The sequence below is a fragment of the Bactrocera neohumeralis genome, chromosome 6 (assembly GCF_024586455.1).
Source record: "Bactrocera neohumeralis isolate Rockhampton chromosome 6, APGP_CSIRO_Bneo_wtdbg2-racon-allhic-juicebox.fasta_v2, whole genome shotgun sequence".
Lineage (NCBI taxonomy): Eukaryota > Metazoa > Arthropoda > Insecta > Diptera > Tephritidae > Bactrocera > Bactrocera neohumeralis.
The window spans coordinates 76876179-76894412 of record NC_065923.1 but is presented as its reverse complement, the minus strand read 5'-3'; positions in this window follow the sequence as shown (position 1 = coordinate 76894412).

Genomic DNA, 18234 nt, shown 5'->3' with positions numbered 1-18234 from the left:
AGACCTTTCTGAAGCCATATTAAAATCTTCTGTAACTGGATATCCGCTACCTATCGACAAAAACCTTCGGATACCTTCACAAATATTCTTAGGTATTTTATTTATATTTTCGCTATTTCACCGGAATGTTGAAAAGTATGAGATCGAAAGTGTTTTTGTTTAGGTGGAAGTGATGTGATGATTCTATCTCATCATCTTTTGAACAACTAATACCGAAGATCATAAAACAACTTGACGCTAGAGATAAGGGGTTCAGACATCCTCTCACTAATCTTGGGCGCACAAGAAGTGATCTAAAGGCTAATATCGCTGCCCCACTCTCGCAATTGATAGTCATCACTCGAATAGAGGCTGCGTTCCGGAGCAGTAGATCTACTGTTACCTTTATGGCAGCCACCACCACTTTGAAGACGCTGTCGTGGTCAGGAATACTAAGTCTGGAGCTAATGGAAAGACCCCGACAGTGTACGCCTCCATCCTCCCCACATGCTCTTATACATCCTCTTCTTCAGCAAGTCCTTCCCTCCCATACCTCTTACGAAGGTAAGCCAGGACTGGGCTCAGCGACCTGATAATCCAAGTATTTTGAAGTGAAATCAAAATTTGCGTGTTAACTATGGTTTCATAGAGCCAAAGAACTAGCTTTATGGAGAGTGCCCACCTTTTGCCAACTTACAACAATACAAGGCAACCGATGCCTTCCTGGCTCCTTCTTAGATGGTTGGTTTTCACGAGTGCTTCCTGTCTCAGATGATCCCTAGCTACTTAACGCTGTCAGTCAGCTACCAGTAGCTGCGACACCAAAGCCTAACTCATCATTATTGTCGTCTTTTAGAGGGTCTCCTTTTGAGCTTACCAACGATTAACCCATACCGTAGATAGTCTTTTCAATTGCAAAAACAGAAAAAAGGCACAGAGAACCACAAACTGAGTCATAATCATGTGAGAATGTGACGGCTCATATCGGTAAAATATATAAAATTGTATCCCTAAAAGGTTGAGCGATTTCACAAAACGCTCAAAAGCTCTTGGGGTGCCTCAAAAGCCTAAGCTTTTATGTGCTATATCTTCAAACTTATTTATGTGGAAGGTTGTGATTTGACTAAATGAAAACTTGTATTATATAAGAAGCCTTCCCACTTTACTTAGAACTTCGAAGCTTTTCAGCTCAGTTTTGCACGATGCCTTCAATCTACCATTTTCATCACAATTGTTTCAGCTTTTCGCAGTTAAAGTAAAGTTAAAAACTCTTTTTTTCATATTTCTTTTAAACAATATACTTTATAACAAGAACTTTCTAAGTTCTTAGTACTCAACCCGGCACTCAAGTGTGCAAAACTTGCAAAAGTGACGCTGATGTGAATGCAAGTATGTGTCTTGTATTACTGCTTCACTTCCGTACAGACATTAACACGGAAGCCAGGCCTAGACGTTCTAATCAGAACGGAAACGTAATCGTGCAAAATACCAGCAGTGCAATCTAGTGGCAGTATACATTACTAATGAGCATAAAATGTTGCAACCCTTCGGGCGATTTTAACACTGCATGCAGTATGAGTGTTGCAGAAATGGTTGGTATGATTGAGTAATTTGTAAAGGGTGTTTTTTAGACTTGTGGCCTGATCTTGAAGGGCACGCCAATGAAACCACGAGATAATGAGCGCACCAAAAGTTTCCTTCAACAAATTGATTGTTTCGTTGGCTGTATAGCGGATATAGGGGATAAACTCATTTGGATCTTCCCATACTCTGCTTCCCAGCAGCAATAACGACTTCGGCTCGCACTGAACGGCGTCTCCGAGAGTAAAAATTATATACTAGATACGTGGTGCGAAACCGATCCATGGTTGCCTGAAGTACCGACTCTACAGGACGGTTATGTCAATCGAATATTTACAGGTACAGCGCGACGCGTACGAGCCATTATAAATTAGTAATCTGGAGTGTTCATTGTGAAATGGCGAAATAAACAGAGTACAAATCAAGTAATAGTTGACGAAATTACCAACCCTGAAAAAAATATTGCCTCATTAAAAACCACACGCCTAAAAACAGCACCCTTACAATATGTTTTAAATTACTGCCAATGCAGAGGCTACTCTTGCAAACTGTTTGAATTATTAACAAATACGCATCCAGCGCGTCTTGATTCATCTTTCGAGCTACCACAGTAAGTAAAGTAACCACTCTGGTTCAGGGGGGTGAAAAGGTAAAACTGAAAACTGCTCGATAATGTCATTCACATGCCAATTAAAGGACCTAATGGGTGGATACTAGAATCTCCAATAGATATAACTTCATAAGATTGACCGATAAACTGCAGGACAGATGAGTTTTTATACACTTCAATACTGTGGACGACATTTGGATTGAATAGAATATCAAAGAAATCAAGGGCATTCAGAAACTATGGATTTTCACAAATAAAGATTCTTCAAAGACCTTAAAGAGTGGTCTCTCCAGCGACTAATTGTTCCTGAATTCCTTCGCCACCTCATATTTAGATAGTAGATAACTACTTGATCAAAAACGGAGAACTACAGGACAAACAAGCCTTTATGCTTTTCATGCCTGTGGGCGACATTAGTATTTTCGCAAATAAAGATAATTCAAAAACCGCAAGTATTGATCTCTCTGTAGAAGTTAGACGGAGAACTGCAGGACAGACGAGTTTTTATGATTTTAACAACGGTTGACGGCATTTGGATTCAATACAATATCTAAGAGATCAACAGTATTTGGAAACAATGGGATTTCCAAAATAAAGATTCTTCAACAACCTCTAAGAGTGGTCTCTCCAGCGACTAAGTCAGTTTCAAAAGGCTCAAAATGGTTTCTTCAACCAGCCCATTACCAGAAAGAGGATTCCAAAAAAAATATTTAAACTAAATATCTCCGCCGACTAAAACTATATTTCTCAGCTTACAGATTACTACTCCAACCAGTTTACTACCGAATTCAGCAAATTGCAGCTGGCTCAAACCCGCATAAATGCGCTCGGTAGTAAGAGTTTTGATTCGAACAAAGCTATCAAAATGAAAATAAATGCCTCTTCTAAAAAATTTGACCTTTGACCACTTTACGGATCCTGGGTTTGATGCGGACAACATCGAAAAATTATGCTTAAAAGTATTGAACTTCGTCAGACAATAGCAAACCCACATTTTCATTGATAAAGGTTGTCTCCGTAAATTTTCTGCAAATCATGTGAAAAAGCCATTTTCATTGATAAAATTACTCATAAAAGCCAGCAGCTGTTCGGAGAAGCTCTTCAACCCTTGTGACTCTTTGATAGTTTAAAAAATTTTTAATAAATAAATAACTGAGTTCAAAGTAGCGCTACAAGCTCCAGCAAATAGTTTAGTAATCCTATTTGCCGCCACTACAACCGGCTGGCAGCTAAACGACCTAGGCGACACATTTTTCACGCTCACGACTTGCTTAAGTGTTGGAATAAATTGATGCACTTTATAGCTGTTGTTGTTGTTTTTGTTGATTGCATTTCCATTCTCTACTTTAACATTGTTGTGTAAATAATTAATGGATTCTCGGAACGCACAGGCGATGCCAGCTGTGCCCAGAGCTGCTACACCTACAAGGCACCTTCGGGTCACATGCTGGCACTTACACACACCCAGTTGTGAGAGAATGCAGCTAGATGGCCGATATTGTTGTTGTTGCTGTTGTAGCAGACACTACAAGTGATTTGTTGTTTGCTTCTGCTAGTTTACTTGCTTACTCGCCGAGCCAACAGTCAAAGAAGAGTTAGTGAATTAGGATAAGCGATGCACACACACACACACACGCATACATGCTAGATGAAGTAGCGCCAAGCAGGAAGGATGACTGCAAGATTGCACTGCAAAGACGTGGTAGAGGTTATGCGAAACGGAAATGTTTATGCCACCGGCGTCGTAACGGGGTTATGATAGGGGTTTATTAGGTCAATGGGTTAAAACTTCACTTGTTTACAAATACTACGGACGGAAGCATTAGTGCTTAGAGGAAGAATAAGAAGAAGAAGAAGCAGCAGCAGCAGCTGAAGACAGTGAGAAATGCAGAGCAATAATAGCAGTAGCTAACTGCAAAAACGGCAGACTCTTTGCAAACACTCAACCCTTTACATATGTATATGTGTGTGTGTGATTGTGTAATCGTATGTAAAAATATATGCATGTAGTGGTAGTGGCAGTTGAAAATAAGTCATTAGGAATATAAATCGTGTTGTTGAGCACACAGCTTGGCTGGCTTTAAATGGGTTTTCGGAATAGTTTTTGCGCTGCATTGTTGCGGCGGAGGGCTGCGTTGCAGCGCTGCAGCGGCTGTTGGCAGCTAGTCAAGAAATGCAGCAGCGCCGAGATGCGTAAATAATTGAGAGGAAAGAAGTTAAAAGTTAACGCAGAAAAAGTTAAGTGAAGCAGGGCGCATCTTCGATGTTCCACAAAGCTAAGGCAGGTAAATACACTTTGTGAGAAATGAGAGCAAATTGATTTCGTTTGAGATATGGGTGAAAGCTAATAGTTTCTTATTGTAAATAATAAAACTTAAAGGGAAATTGATGCAAGTTGGTGTTTATTGCGGAAATCTATTCTAGTTAAGGGCCAGCTGAGAACCAAGAGCTGATGAAGTATTGTGGAAATGAGTTTGCTAATAATAAGATAAATTGTTTTGAAAGAAAATAGTTTCAGATGTAAAAATTTACAATTTATAAAAGAAGCGTTCCAAAGTGTCCAGTGAGAATTTCATGACATTTCATCGTTTGAAAGTGAATTTATTGCGTTTTAAGTGTCAGTATGTTCGTGTTATCGGTGCGAAAATGAGCTTCGAACAAAGAGTCAACATTAAATTTTGTTTTAAAATTGGTAAAACTTTTACCGAAACGTTTCAATTGATGAAACAAGTTTATGGCGATGATTACCTATCCCGTAGCAGAGTGCACATTTTCAAAGTGGTCGTGAGGACATAAAGGACTATCAAAACCCCGTGATCACCGGAAATGCCATCGAAACTGTGCGTGAATTCATCAAAAATCAACCGAAATCATCATTAAAATTCATGGAAATGGAATTGAACACCTCCAAAACATCGATTTATCGCAGTTTGACCGAACATTTGGGCTTACGAAAGGCGTGTGCACGGTTTGTTCCGCACAAATTGACTGACGACCAAAAATTGCTCAGATCGATCGACGCTTGTGACCGATTATTTGACCAAAAATCACATTTTAACCATTAACCACTCCCCGTATTTACCTGATATGGCACCGTGCGACTTCTTTCTTTTCGGAAAAATGCATTTGCCCATGAAAGGAAAGCGTTATGCAGACGTAAACGCCATTCAAAAGCTAAACGACTCGTTCGACATGCTTTTGGACCGTGCAAAAAGCTGTAGAGCTGTGAAGCAGAAGGAGACTATTTTGCATAAAATAAATTGATGGCCAAAAAAAACAATTTGTTCTGTTTTTTTTTTGAAAGTCCTTTTTATACCTTCCTTATAATACCAAAGGCCTTTTCCAACATTTTGAACGTTTCGCCACGAGAAATTTGGTTCCACACACAAAATTTAATGGAACTTCTTTATTAAATAATTTCATTCATCGTAGAAATCGCCGAATGCTCTTTATGTACTTCAGAAAGACAATCGCATACAAAACACTACTGATTATTTTGATGTGAAATTTGGCATAGATGTCACTGACAGTCATGCCAGCCGAGAAAAAAAATATTTTGAAGACTAGATTTTCGCGAGAAATTTAAGTTAAAAATTCTTACTATTTTTTGACCAGAGTAATAAATAAATTATGACTTGTACTACAATCTAAAGACTACTGCGCCCTTTCCTCTTTCATACGGACTCACTAAGGTGCAATACTTTGATAAATTCAGGATGCTACTGGACACTATGAAAGCGCCTATTCGGATACACATATTCAAGGGCTTTGACCCTGAAGTTTATAACAGTTCTCAGAGCTCGCCTATTACAGGTGGCTTCTACTTGGTATCCAAAGTTTAATAATTATGAAAATATGAAAATAACTATCTTTAGCTAGATAGTTTAAACAAATATATTTTTAAAGTCAATAATTTTTGTATATAATTGCATATTCAAATCTTTCCTCGAACTTTACGCTCTAAAATGCTTTACAAGTCATACGCTCTTCCACAAGAGAGCACTGCTATTGGCGTATTGTTTTTTGCAAATATGCAAAGTAAAAACTTAACTTTTGAAAGCTTTGACTACAAGCTTTATCTACAACAGAAATAATTGAAAATCCTTAGGAAACTTGCTAAATTTGTTTTGCAGTGATTTTTACCATTTTCAAAATACTCTTTCTGCCACAATTTCTTCATATTTCTTATTTCAGTCACGCAAGCCAATAGCTTTTAAAGGCATTTCAAATACACAGCATAACTGTGAAGAAATTGGCAGCGACTGTTGCAGGAAAATCGTTGCAGTTCTTTTTCACTTTAGTAAATACACATTTTACAGCTATTTTACTGGTATTACGAAACAATGTGGAAAACTCAATCGACTTCATAAAAGTAAAGCGCAGTAAAGTAAACTTGATTGAGCTTTTTGCTGCTCGTCAATTCGGTTGATTTGAACTGTGAGCCGGCAACTTTTTCTATTCCTCGCTGCGCAACATTGTTTTTCTTTTTATTTCTTTTTTGTCTTTTCCACCAAGTACCTACTACATAAAATTGCAATGCTGCAGATTTGCTTGTTCTCGGTCGCAGCTTTCTTTTTTCCCTGCCATTTTCCACTTCAAAAAATGCGCAAAGCATACTTTCACTAGTTCTAATGCAATTTTTGACTTTCCTCTGCACAGTTTTCAATTTTCGTACGCTTTGTGCGTTCAGCCGGTTTGATAGTTGTGTTTGCAAGTGGTGTCTGTTCTTTTTTTCTTTCTAAAAAAGCTATTTGATTATGTCTGTGTTTATCCTTCATGCGCAAGTGAGGTTAGCTGCGGTGAGCATAGCGGGCGTTTTTCAACGCACTGCTGGCAACAGTTGGCAGTTGCCAAATAGAAAAGTTAAAAATCATAATAAAATATAGTGTGCGCTAAAAGTGCTGCCACACGCGGTAGAATTGCGAAAATATTGTTAATAAAAAACTTTCCATTGCAAGGCATGTCTGCGAGTAGTAGCCAGTTGAAAAGTTGAATACAATTTCGCATTAAACGCTTGGCTATGAAGCGTATACTCGTGGTTTAAAAGCCACTTTATCTTCAATGTTATTTGAATGTGTTTTTAAATGATGGAATGTTGTTGCTCTGTAGGTGCGGTATGCGAAAGTTGTGGCGTTTGGTGTGCAGAATTTTTTGGAAGAAGGACTTTAGTTTTATACGAATATAGTGGGCTTAGTAATCTGTACCTCTTGTTATATAAATGTGATCGCGTTACGCTATATAGTGTTAGAAAGACAAGGTTTTGTGCTAAAAAGATTTCTCAGATCGTTTTGTGATTGCTTGAATCAGTGTTGTTTGAGCACCCGTCAAAGATCGAAAATACGCCATATGTTACCGTTTCCTCGATAAAGACAAAAACTCAAGTCAGGTGGCTGAAAATTTGAATATAGTTTATGTTTCTGATACTGTAACACATTTGTCGAAATGATTTTTTTCTATGCTGGTATGACTTTCAGTGACATCTATGCCAAATGTCACATCAAAAAAATCCTTAGTGTTTAGTATACGCTTGCCTTTCTGAAGTACATAAAGGGCATTCGGCGATTTTTACGATGAGTGAAATTATTCATTAAAGAAGTTCCAATAAATTTTGTGTGCGAAATCAAATTTCTGGTGCCGAATTATTCAGAATGTTGGTAAAGGCCTTCGGTGACGATCAATGCGTCAATAAAAAAGAAAGAAATTGGTACTTGCGAGTAGACGATTAACAGTCAGAGATCTTCTTTCTTTGGATTATCAGAAGGATCAGTGAAAATCATTTTGAAAGATCATTTGCTTATAAGGAAATTGAAAGCATGATTGGTTCCAAAATCACTTAATTTTTCGAAAAACAGCGCCGCGATAACGTCTATGAAAAATGCTTTCCGACTAACCAGGATTATATTGGCGATGAGTTTTGGATGTACATATGCTATGCTTACGTGCTGGAAACATACCACAGTTTTTCGCCAAAAATTCAACCAATATCGTGCTGCAACCACCGTATTCGCCTGATTTAGCTCCGTGTGACGAGGTGGCTATTCACCAAACTCAAAGGACCGCTCCGGGGAAGCCGTTTTGAGTCAGACAATAAACTTGATTCCGGAAATTGACTTTAACAACTGTTCCGAGGATTGGAAAAAACACCAGCACAAGAGTATTGGAGCCAAGAGGAATTACTTTGAGGGGGATGCCATGGATTTTGAAGAATAAATTAAGATTTTAGAACTATAAACAGAGTCTTACTCTATTTTGCTCATAGTAGCATATATCCGAATAAGAATCATATCTCCCCAACAGTGTCCAGTAGCATTCTGGAATTTATCAAAATACTGAACCTTAGTGAGTCCGTATGAAAGAGGGCAGGCCGCAGTTGACTTTAGATTGTAGTACAAGTCAGAATTTATTTATATTTTCTGCATATTGAGCAAAAACTTGCAAAATAACTTTTATAAAAAGCGAGCTCACCCGAAGGGTAATATCTCTTCGGTAGAAGAGGAAGTCGGCACTGAGCTAAAACTCTTAAATGAATTATTTCATAAGACCTCCGAGAAGTGCAGATGGTAAAATATTAGAAGGATAAAGGTTAATAAGTAAAAGAATACCATTGGAACCTATGGTGAAAAGGTCAAGCTTTCAAATGGTAGTGATAGATTAGAATATAAAAAAATTGATGCTTGAACTGTGACCTAAGCTCCATTGCGCCCCAACTTCTATCATACATCTAATAAATTCTAGGAAGTCTAGAAGAAGTTGTGGAAGCTTCGGAAGTTGTTACCAATATCAAATAGGTGCTGCTTGAGCTTACAATACCCAGTATAGATCCCAGGGCGTTTATTCTGCGTCTTAAGATTGCTGTGAAGTCTAGAAGCAGATGTGGAAGTTTCGGCTCCATAACGCAAAACTGACAGTCTCCAGAACAGACTATACCAATGCCGAAAAGGTGGTTATTGAGCGTACAGTGCCCAATGTAGTATAGTATAGCTTCTTGTGCCTACAATGTTGTTGTTGTCTCCGGGGAGGTTTATAATACTTTTGAACTTTGTGAGGTTGTAGTCACCTCCAACGAGACGAAAACTGCAGCTATAGAAAGGAGAGCTGGAAAGTTCGTTCCCGGTTACCCCTTTATGATCTTGCACCCAAATGAGTTGCACTTGGTTGTACACGGTTGGATGTTTGGAAGAGAGTCTTGAAAAATAGGCGAGCTCAAAAATAAATTATTTGTAGGAAGACATATAAAATGTATATATCACAAAAATAAAAACTGAAAATGAGTGCGAACAAGGACACGCCGAAATTATCTCCTACTTCAACTGCATTCCGGCAGAGGCTACTCGTGACGCCTTTTTCTCTGCTCACATATTGAAGAGGGATATGTGGATTGGAATCACGGAAGAAGAGACGCAGTGAGCTTTTTCACTGATGGGTCGAGGTTATGAGGGAAGGTTGGAGTGGGAGTTTTCTGTAAGCAACCGTCCGGTCGATGACCTGCTCCTGTGTCACTTCAAGATCCCTTTAGCCTAGAATAGAATGCAGAAGATCTTCTTAACTACTTGCTCCTAGCAAAGTTTATCTTCCGTGAAGAGGATCTTTTGTCCAATAGGCATTCATGCGGTAGGAAGAAGGTTGGAAGTTTTCTGTAAGCAACCGAAGACCTACTCCTGTGTCACTTCAAGATCCTTTTAGCCTAGAATAGAACGCAGAAGATCTTCTTAACTATTTGCTCCTAGCAAAGTTTATCTTCCGTGATAGTAGGAGCCCTCACTGGATATTGTCCAATAGGCATTCATGCGGTAAGGAAGAAAATATCGACGGGCACAAATTGTCAAAATTATATGGAAGAGTTTGAGGTATAAACCTCACCTTTATTGTTCTCCCTTTCCGAGACGGAGGATGAAACATCTCGGCCGTCTTACTTTTTGGCGAAGCAGGAGATATAACCGAAACTGACCAACTCAACAAATTAATGATAGACTTAAAGCGCTTTGTTGATTTGTAGGGGTCATATGAACTATTAGATAGGAGTTTTAGCTTATACAACGGACTGGCGTTCTAGGCTGTCCAAGCGAATTAGGAACGTTCTCTTAACCTAACCTATCCTAACTTAGCCCTTAGGAAACTTGAGCAACACTTGAACTTAAAGCCGTATACATTATCAGATTCTGGCAGAAGCCACCTACCGAGGTGTAACAGCTTTAGATGGAGTCACTCCAGATTTTTATCTGGACTTTTACATGCGAACTCAAAGAAAGGTCGATAATTCAAAAAGGGACCTCAAATCACATAAGTCGAGAAGGAGATCGGGTAACCAGAAATGGAAGGAAATGAAAATGTAACATTGGATCACATAAAGCGCAAAAAAAGATGAAAAAATTCGAACACAACAAATGTACATAATCAGATAAGCCGTGAATTTCGTCATAAACTTTGAGAAGTTATGTTGAAAAGACTATCAGGGAGTCAATTCAGGCATTCAATTACTTAGACAAGCGACTGCGAAGGCCAACCAAAAAAACCGCTAACGACACCCGCGGGCCTCTCCTACTTATATATATGTACTTATGTATTTACTAAAATCCTTTAATGCGACTTCATGGTAAGCCACAGCCACAGTCATTCATATCTTCTTTTCTTTGACTATCATCCTTGCGTGGCAGCTCAATCATCGTTTTTAATTAATTTTTGAAATGTCAAGCAACCAAGGAAATGCTATGAAATCTTCTGCACGAGCACAAAGGCCAAAATGAAGTCCATACAACAGTGAATGTCCTTGCACAAATAATAGACGAAGCGAGCGATAAGCAGACAGACATAGTGCTATGCGTACAGCAAAGAGACACAGAAGTACTTCGATTGTGGCATAAAGAGACTTATGAAAACTATGAAATTGTAGCCACAATGTGATGTGAGATGGGAGTTATGGTCACATGAGTAGCGCCACAGGGCAAAGTGGTTTACATTATGAGTTACAAGTGTGCAAGAATATTAAGGGACCACCAACTGTGCGAATTGTATTTGCAAGAACACCAAGTTTGGTGATAAAGAGTTGACAGTGACGCAAGAAAATCATAAATTGTGGTTTTTTGAACACAATGTAGAAAGAGAGAGATAAAATGAATAATGTTAATACATGTTCTTAAAACAGAAAGCATTAGCTATGAGTGCCTATAGAAAACCAAATCGAATTCTGTGTCGAAATGTCGAATGCCGGATAAGATAAGAGACGGTCGAGAGATCGGTGAAGACATCCCTCGTTCTGGACGACTTTCGACATCTTCAACTAATAAAAATATTAAAGAAGTGAAGGATATGGTGCTTGAAAATCGTCTGGCAAGCTTTAGGGAGATGGCAAGGAAGCTTGACATAGTCCCTATAAATCTTCCAAAAGAGTACCATAATCAGGTCTCTTTGGGCATGCTTGATCGTGCGAATTCCGATCCCACATTCCTAGAGAGCATTATAACTGCCAATGACACATGGGTTTATGAGTTTGACATGAAGCAAATCAACAATCACCAGAATGGAGACAAAAAAACGAGCCAAAACCACGCCAAAACCGCTCAAAAATCAAGTTGATGCTCAGGAGCTGAAGACCATCCCAAAAAAAGGCTATGAGTGTTGAGGACATTGAAGAATAATTAAATATTTCAACAATTCTTTTTCCTTTTTTGTCAGAATGGAGAAAACCTGAGACAAAAAATTTTGCTTTGAGAAAAATTTTTCACCAAAAAAATAATTTACCTGGTACACTTGCCAAAACCGCTCAAAAATCAGGAGCTTGATGCAAAAATTGTATAGCCTGGCATTGTCCTACAGACAATTGGTCCGTCAATTGACATTACAGGTCTGAACTAAGACCAACAAAATAATTCACAATAGATAGGAACAGGCAGTAGTCACTTGGTACAAGGTGCAGACTTTTAGACGAATGTCTCAGAACCTCCCAACTAAGCTCCGGTAGCCACAGCCGAGTCACTATCGAAATATGTGGCCTAACGTTGTCCTACTGGGACCCAAATTCGCTCCCAAAGGTCAAAGCTAGCCAGTCTAAGCAATTGATTCCAACAGAGAACCGATTGTTGATAATACAGGTCTGAACTAAGCCCAACAAAATCATTCACCATAGACAGAAACAGGTAATAGTCACTAAGTGCAGGGTCCGAACTTTTAGCCTGATGCCTAAATACCTCCCAACTAAGCTCCGGGAACTTCAGCCAAGTCACTATCGAAGTATATGGTCTGGCGTTATCCTACAGAAACACAATTTCGCTCCTAAAGGTACAATCTGGCAAGTCTGGACAATAAGTTTCATCAAACAGACCAATTGTTGGCAATACTAGTCTGAATTAAGAGTTTTACCGTAGCAAAAAACCAACTCATAATAGATGACTTTGCCCAATCACACCAAACACATAGCATCTTGCTGATCCGTAAACCTGGCTTGCTCATCGTTTGCGCCAGCTCTCTGTGATTCAAAATCCAAACAGTGCTACACGACGGGTCGGACTCGATCAATATTTTTCGACAGATGAACTTCCAGAGCGTGGTACATCTTATTTCCTCTGATACATTTTCAGTCGCCTAACTTGGTTTTCGCTTTTATCGAGGAAAAAATGTAAAATATTAATTCTGTAGTAGATCTAACCGCAAATGTTACGCTTGTTGTAAACTAAAGCTCACGGAACCTTGAATGTTTGAAAGACAATTGCAGCTTAAATTAAAAACCCTGAAAATTACAATTTCGCTCGCTTAAGAAATGTCTTTCACACACTTCCTTTACTCACACACTCGCGTCCTAGCATTCGTAATCTCCGACTCCCCACGTATTAACTGCGCACAAGCCTTGCCGTAATATTGAAAATGTATGACAGGAAATATAATTTCCTCTTATTTTCACTAAAGACTCATTGCTGTCGCCTCCATTGGCCACACTTACAGCCAACTGCTCTCACCCCGCCTCTCTGCACGGTCTTGGCACATTTCAACGCTTAAATTACGGCAATAGCGTAGCATCCTGTAAAACCAGCTGTGGCCTGTTTCCACCGGTTGCCACCAACTGCCAGTTGCAAGCGCACGGCATTGAGCGCATGTGTGTGTATTTCTCTCTCTGTGTGTGTGTGTGTGTGTGTACAGTAGATGTTAGCATAAAACCCCATTGTCCTCAACTACAAACAGATTGCTGGTCTTTGGTCCATGCCACTTTTAGTTGGTCTCTTGGTGAGTCGCTGGGTCGCTTGACAGCGAGGTAGCTGCCGCATTTGCTTGGTTTCGTTGGTGACTCAGTGGTCTTTTCGACGGCGAACCGCCAATGCTTTAGCGCTTGACTTCGCCAATCCCGTGTAATTCCATTTGCGGAGCTTATGGTCATTAAGATTTGTTTTCCTTTAGCTCATTGTTTTATCCAACGCTTACAAAAAGGAAGCGCACAACCTCCAACGCCAACCGCCAACACCAACACCGTGGGGCACGCCATGTTGCAAGCCGCGTTACCGTTTCATGCAGCATACATATAACCGGGTGTTGAACTATGTGGCGGCTCTTGTGCTCTGCGTTGTTGGTGTAACTGCGCTTTTGCTCGGTTTTATAATCTCGGTTTTTGTGTGCGTGTGCACACTGTGTCTGTTGTTGACCTTGTGCATCCTGCATTCTGCGGAAAATTCATTTAATATTTCCGCTCATTCCCCAGTGTCGCCAAGCCACAGCGCAGCTCACCTCCCCCTCCCGCCGTGTTGAAGTGTCCTCATCATTGATGTTTTGAATGTCCTTCATTTTAAGTGCACTTTTGTTGTTATTTTCATTGGCTTTTCACACTCATTGGCCGTTTGTTTCCTACTCGTCGTAAGCTTTGTCGTTGGCTCTGAAGTTTCTGGTGCCATGTGCTCGACAAGGACGTCGTAGCACCCGCTTAACAGCGCACGCTGTTCGCATTGGTGTTGTTGTACGTATTACCACCGGTTTTTGCCACACCCTTCACTTTATAATTAACTGTCCAATAACGGTGTGAACTTGTGCTATTAGTAATCTCAGGGCTTCTAAGTTTGCTCGCGCTTGAGCTGGTGTTAATGTGTGTCGAGTTAATTGTGTTATAAATAGAAATGGTTATGCTTGCTATAAAGACGTTTTGCTGGTTGTACACCTTAATTGGCATTCATACCCGGTTGCTTAGGGAATTGTTGCATCTAGGATGCATTTATAATAAGCTTTTCATTAAAATAATACCGAAACGTGGAAATTTTCAAATATAATTTGGGTTAAGTTAGGTTATACTCGGCGACTGTCACGCTATACATAAACCCGCAGCTCCTTTGTAATGCCAGCTAGAGGTTCATTAAAATACGAGCTGAAGTTTATGTCGCCAGGGACGTCAACGCTTTTTCCGAAGTTTACTAGAAACTTGCACATCTAACTCTGATACTTCACCCAATTCCTTAAACTATAAAACACCTAGATATCTAAACAAGAACTCGGTTTTGGCCGAACAAAAGAAAGAAGGTATTCCCGGCGGTTCTGTCATCCTTACTTCCGGGCTCTTTCTTCATATGTCATAGGCCTATAGGTTCTCTGTAATGCCACATGGAGGTACAGTTTAATATGAGCTGAAGTTTATGTCGTCCCAAACGTCAACGAAGCGAATTTTAATAAAGACTAGATATCTAATTCTGATGCTTCAACCTATATCTTGAAAGCAAAGCACTTAGAATTCTCGGGTTAGGCCGTACGGCATAAAGAAAGTCGGAAAGCAGACCCGGCTTTTACTTCATGTGTCATCGTTAATGATGTTCATACATATAAATGTCTGGAATGCGATGTCATTAAATTATAATCTATGACTAGTCCATCAACCGTCCTGTAGTTTTGTGAGTAAAAATCATGCGTGTTTTACTTCGCACATGATCTTGGCGATCCTGCAAGGGAGAGGAATTATATTTCACTCTGATCATTCTTATATTCTTTTATGTTCTTGCATTATTAGCTATCTTAGCAGCTTTGCTGACCGCAAAGACTTCTACCTGGAAGATACTATTCGGTCAGCTTGAAGGGACGCCTAAGATCTAGCAAAAAAAAAAACCGTCGACTATTCTATCAGCCATTTTTAATCCGTCCGTGTAGTTGTCGAAAGTTCCGGTTGTGCTTCGCGTGTCAACGTTCTGCTAAAAAATAAAGACTTCCCCGAAACGGAAGAGATACATGGAATCTCTCAGGACAACTAGAAGATCCTCAAAGAAATAAGCGTTAAGTTTCGACAGATATAAGAGCACTGAGACTAAAGGAAGTAAGCTCTTACTTTCCATAGAAATAATAGTACCGTACATCCCTGAGACTTTACGGTCTTTCTTTAGCTCCTTAGAGACCCAAGTCGTTTTGGAGATCCTTTCGTATAAAATGCAAAAATTTCGAATCTGGAAATAGAATAGCACGTAGGTAATAGCAGAGGTATCTCTACAGCGACAGAGCAATGGATCTAATAGTGAACGAGGGCAAGACGAAATATCTCCTGTCAAAAAACAAATAGTCGTTGCACTAGGGACTTGGCTCGCACGTTTTTGTTAACAGTCATAACTTCAAAGTCGTAGATAATTTTGTCTAACTTGGAACCAGTACTATTAACACCAACAACAACATTAGCCACAAAAAAATAACTCTTGCCAACAGGTGCTACTTCGGCCTGAGTAAAAAATTGAAAAGTAAAGTCCTCTCTCGACGAACAAAGACTAAACTTTATAAGTCACTCATCACCCCCGTCCTACACTTCAGCTCTGAGAGTATTCGACGCAGTACCAACCGGGGGAACCAGAGGAAGAGAAAGACCTTCATTCCCTTGGATAGTCGAGGTGGGAAAGGAAGGCTACACTTGGAATCTCCAATTGGCGGGAAGCAGCGAATTTTTTTTTTTTGAAATTTTTGAGAAAACTTTGAAATTTAGTATAAAGTTTTCGAAGTAATTTTCTATGAGAACGGAATCGGAGGCAGAAGAAACATTCGAAAGAATTTTTTTTTGCTAGAAAAGTATTTAAAAAAATATTTCACTACCCAACCGTTTCGTAGTACATGAATTTTAGAGTTACGCGTCGTTGCGCTTGTGTAATGCGCTGGAAAATTGAGCTAATAACATGAACGCAGAGGTCACAAGAAATGCAGTTTTCCAACGCAGTAAACGCAGTGATTGTAAAGCTTTGTTAGCTTAACAAATGGTTTTTAACATTTTTATTTTTCAATTTTCGTGTTTCTTTTTTATATAATTTCGCAATTTAAATTCCACAATGCTGACCTTCACAACGCCACCTCCAGCGGCAACAACGACAACGACAGCAACACCAACTATGATGCTCATGCGTGTCAAACGAAATTAGATATCCGCACACACGCGCTCACACATGTGTTTGGCCGCAGCCACAACAACACATGCATTTGTGGGAAGGAAATTGCATGGGGAGCAAATGCATAGCAACACAAAGCAAAGAAAAATGCGCAAATAAAATGAAATGAATGCACTTAAGCGATGAGCTGACGCACAAAAGCGGCGAGCATGTCAGCTACGCCCACACACGTTTATGCGTATTACGTAAGTATTTGTACATTAAGAAGAAAAAAAGAACAAAATCGCATAAGTGTTCGAATGTGTGCATGCGTGGGTGCTGTGCCACACCATGCAGCGCTTTGCCACGCCATGTGCGCTCACAAAGGCGTTGCTGAAGTGCTTCCGGTGGCAGTTTGTATAAATTCCAACAGATACTGGCAAAAATGTGCGGCATGGAAAAAATGACAGCAAAAGGGCGGTAGCGGTGGCGGTGGCAGCGTGCTCAGCAACGCTTACGACCGCATTTCGACGCGTCCTTTGTGTGCAACGCGCTGACTGCAGCTTTGGTTGTGGCAATTATTCGCTTTGGCTTGAGTGCACGCACACTGGCAAACATGCACGCATACTCACATACATACATACATAAAGATATGCATAAGTGTGTGCGTTTGTGTGTGGGTGCGCATTTCATTATCCTTGTGGCTGCTTTGCCATGCGCTCACACTGTGTTTGCATGTATGTTTGTGGCAGCCCGTTTAATGCTTGCAATTACAATATGTGCCACGGGGCGTGCACTGCAAGGCTAATACGTTAAAGGATAATGAGCATTAATTTTGTTATTTTGGCATTTTTTGTAACCCCCTTTGGCTGCTGCGCTAATGCGCCACCACGCAACTTGCATGCATACTTAGCTTTTGCAAAAGCTGATCGGATTTAAATTTACATGCTAATTAGTTCTTTGCATAGCGAAAAGTAGTTGGACGCTGTTAGATTGCACTTTGTTGCTGAAGAAAGAGAAAAAAGCTCCAGCGAGTACTGAAGTTAGTCAAAAAATTAATCAAATAAGTAAGTTTGGGTATTGTGATATGGGTATAAGTTTTTCTACTATTACTTAAAATTTCATAAACTAAATTACAAAAATTATGCAACTTTGGATATGACTACTACATTCGAATGAAAAAAAATGCAAAAAAAAATTTTAATTTTTTTTTAAATAAAAAAGAATTAAAATAACTTAATAAAAATTAAATAATATTTAAAAAATAAAATTTAAATTTAAAAATCTAAAAAAAAAAAATCATTAATATTAAAATAAAATTACATTAAATTAAAAATAATTAAAATTAAGTTAAAAAAAATTAAATTATAATGAAAATTTAAAAATAATAAAATGAAAAAAAAAATAAATTTTATTCAGAAAACATTAAATTAAATTTAAAGAAATTAAATTACATTAAAAAAGTTAATTTAAACAAATTTAATATTAAAAAAAATGTATTTAATTGAAATTAAAAAAAAAACAATTAAATAAGTGAAAAAAAATTTTAAATTTTATTTAAATAAAAATATTAAATTAAATTTAAAAAATATGTACATATGATACATATATATATATGTACATATATGTACATATATGTATGTATATGTATGTAGATTAAAAAAAAATCGATATAATATTAAAAAAATTTATTTAATTAAAATTTTCAAAAAAAAATCTAATTAATTAAATTAAAAATAAATTAATTTATCTTAAATAAAATTTTTTAAA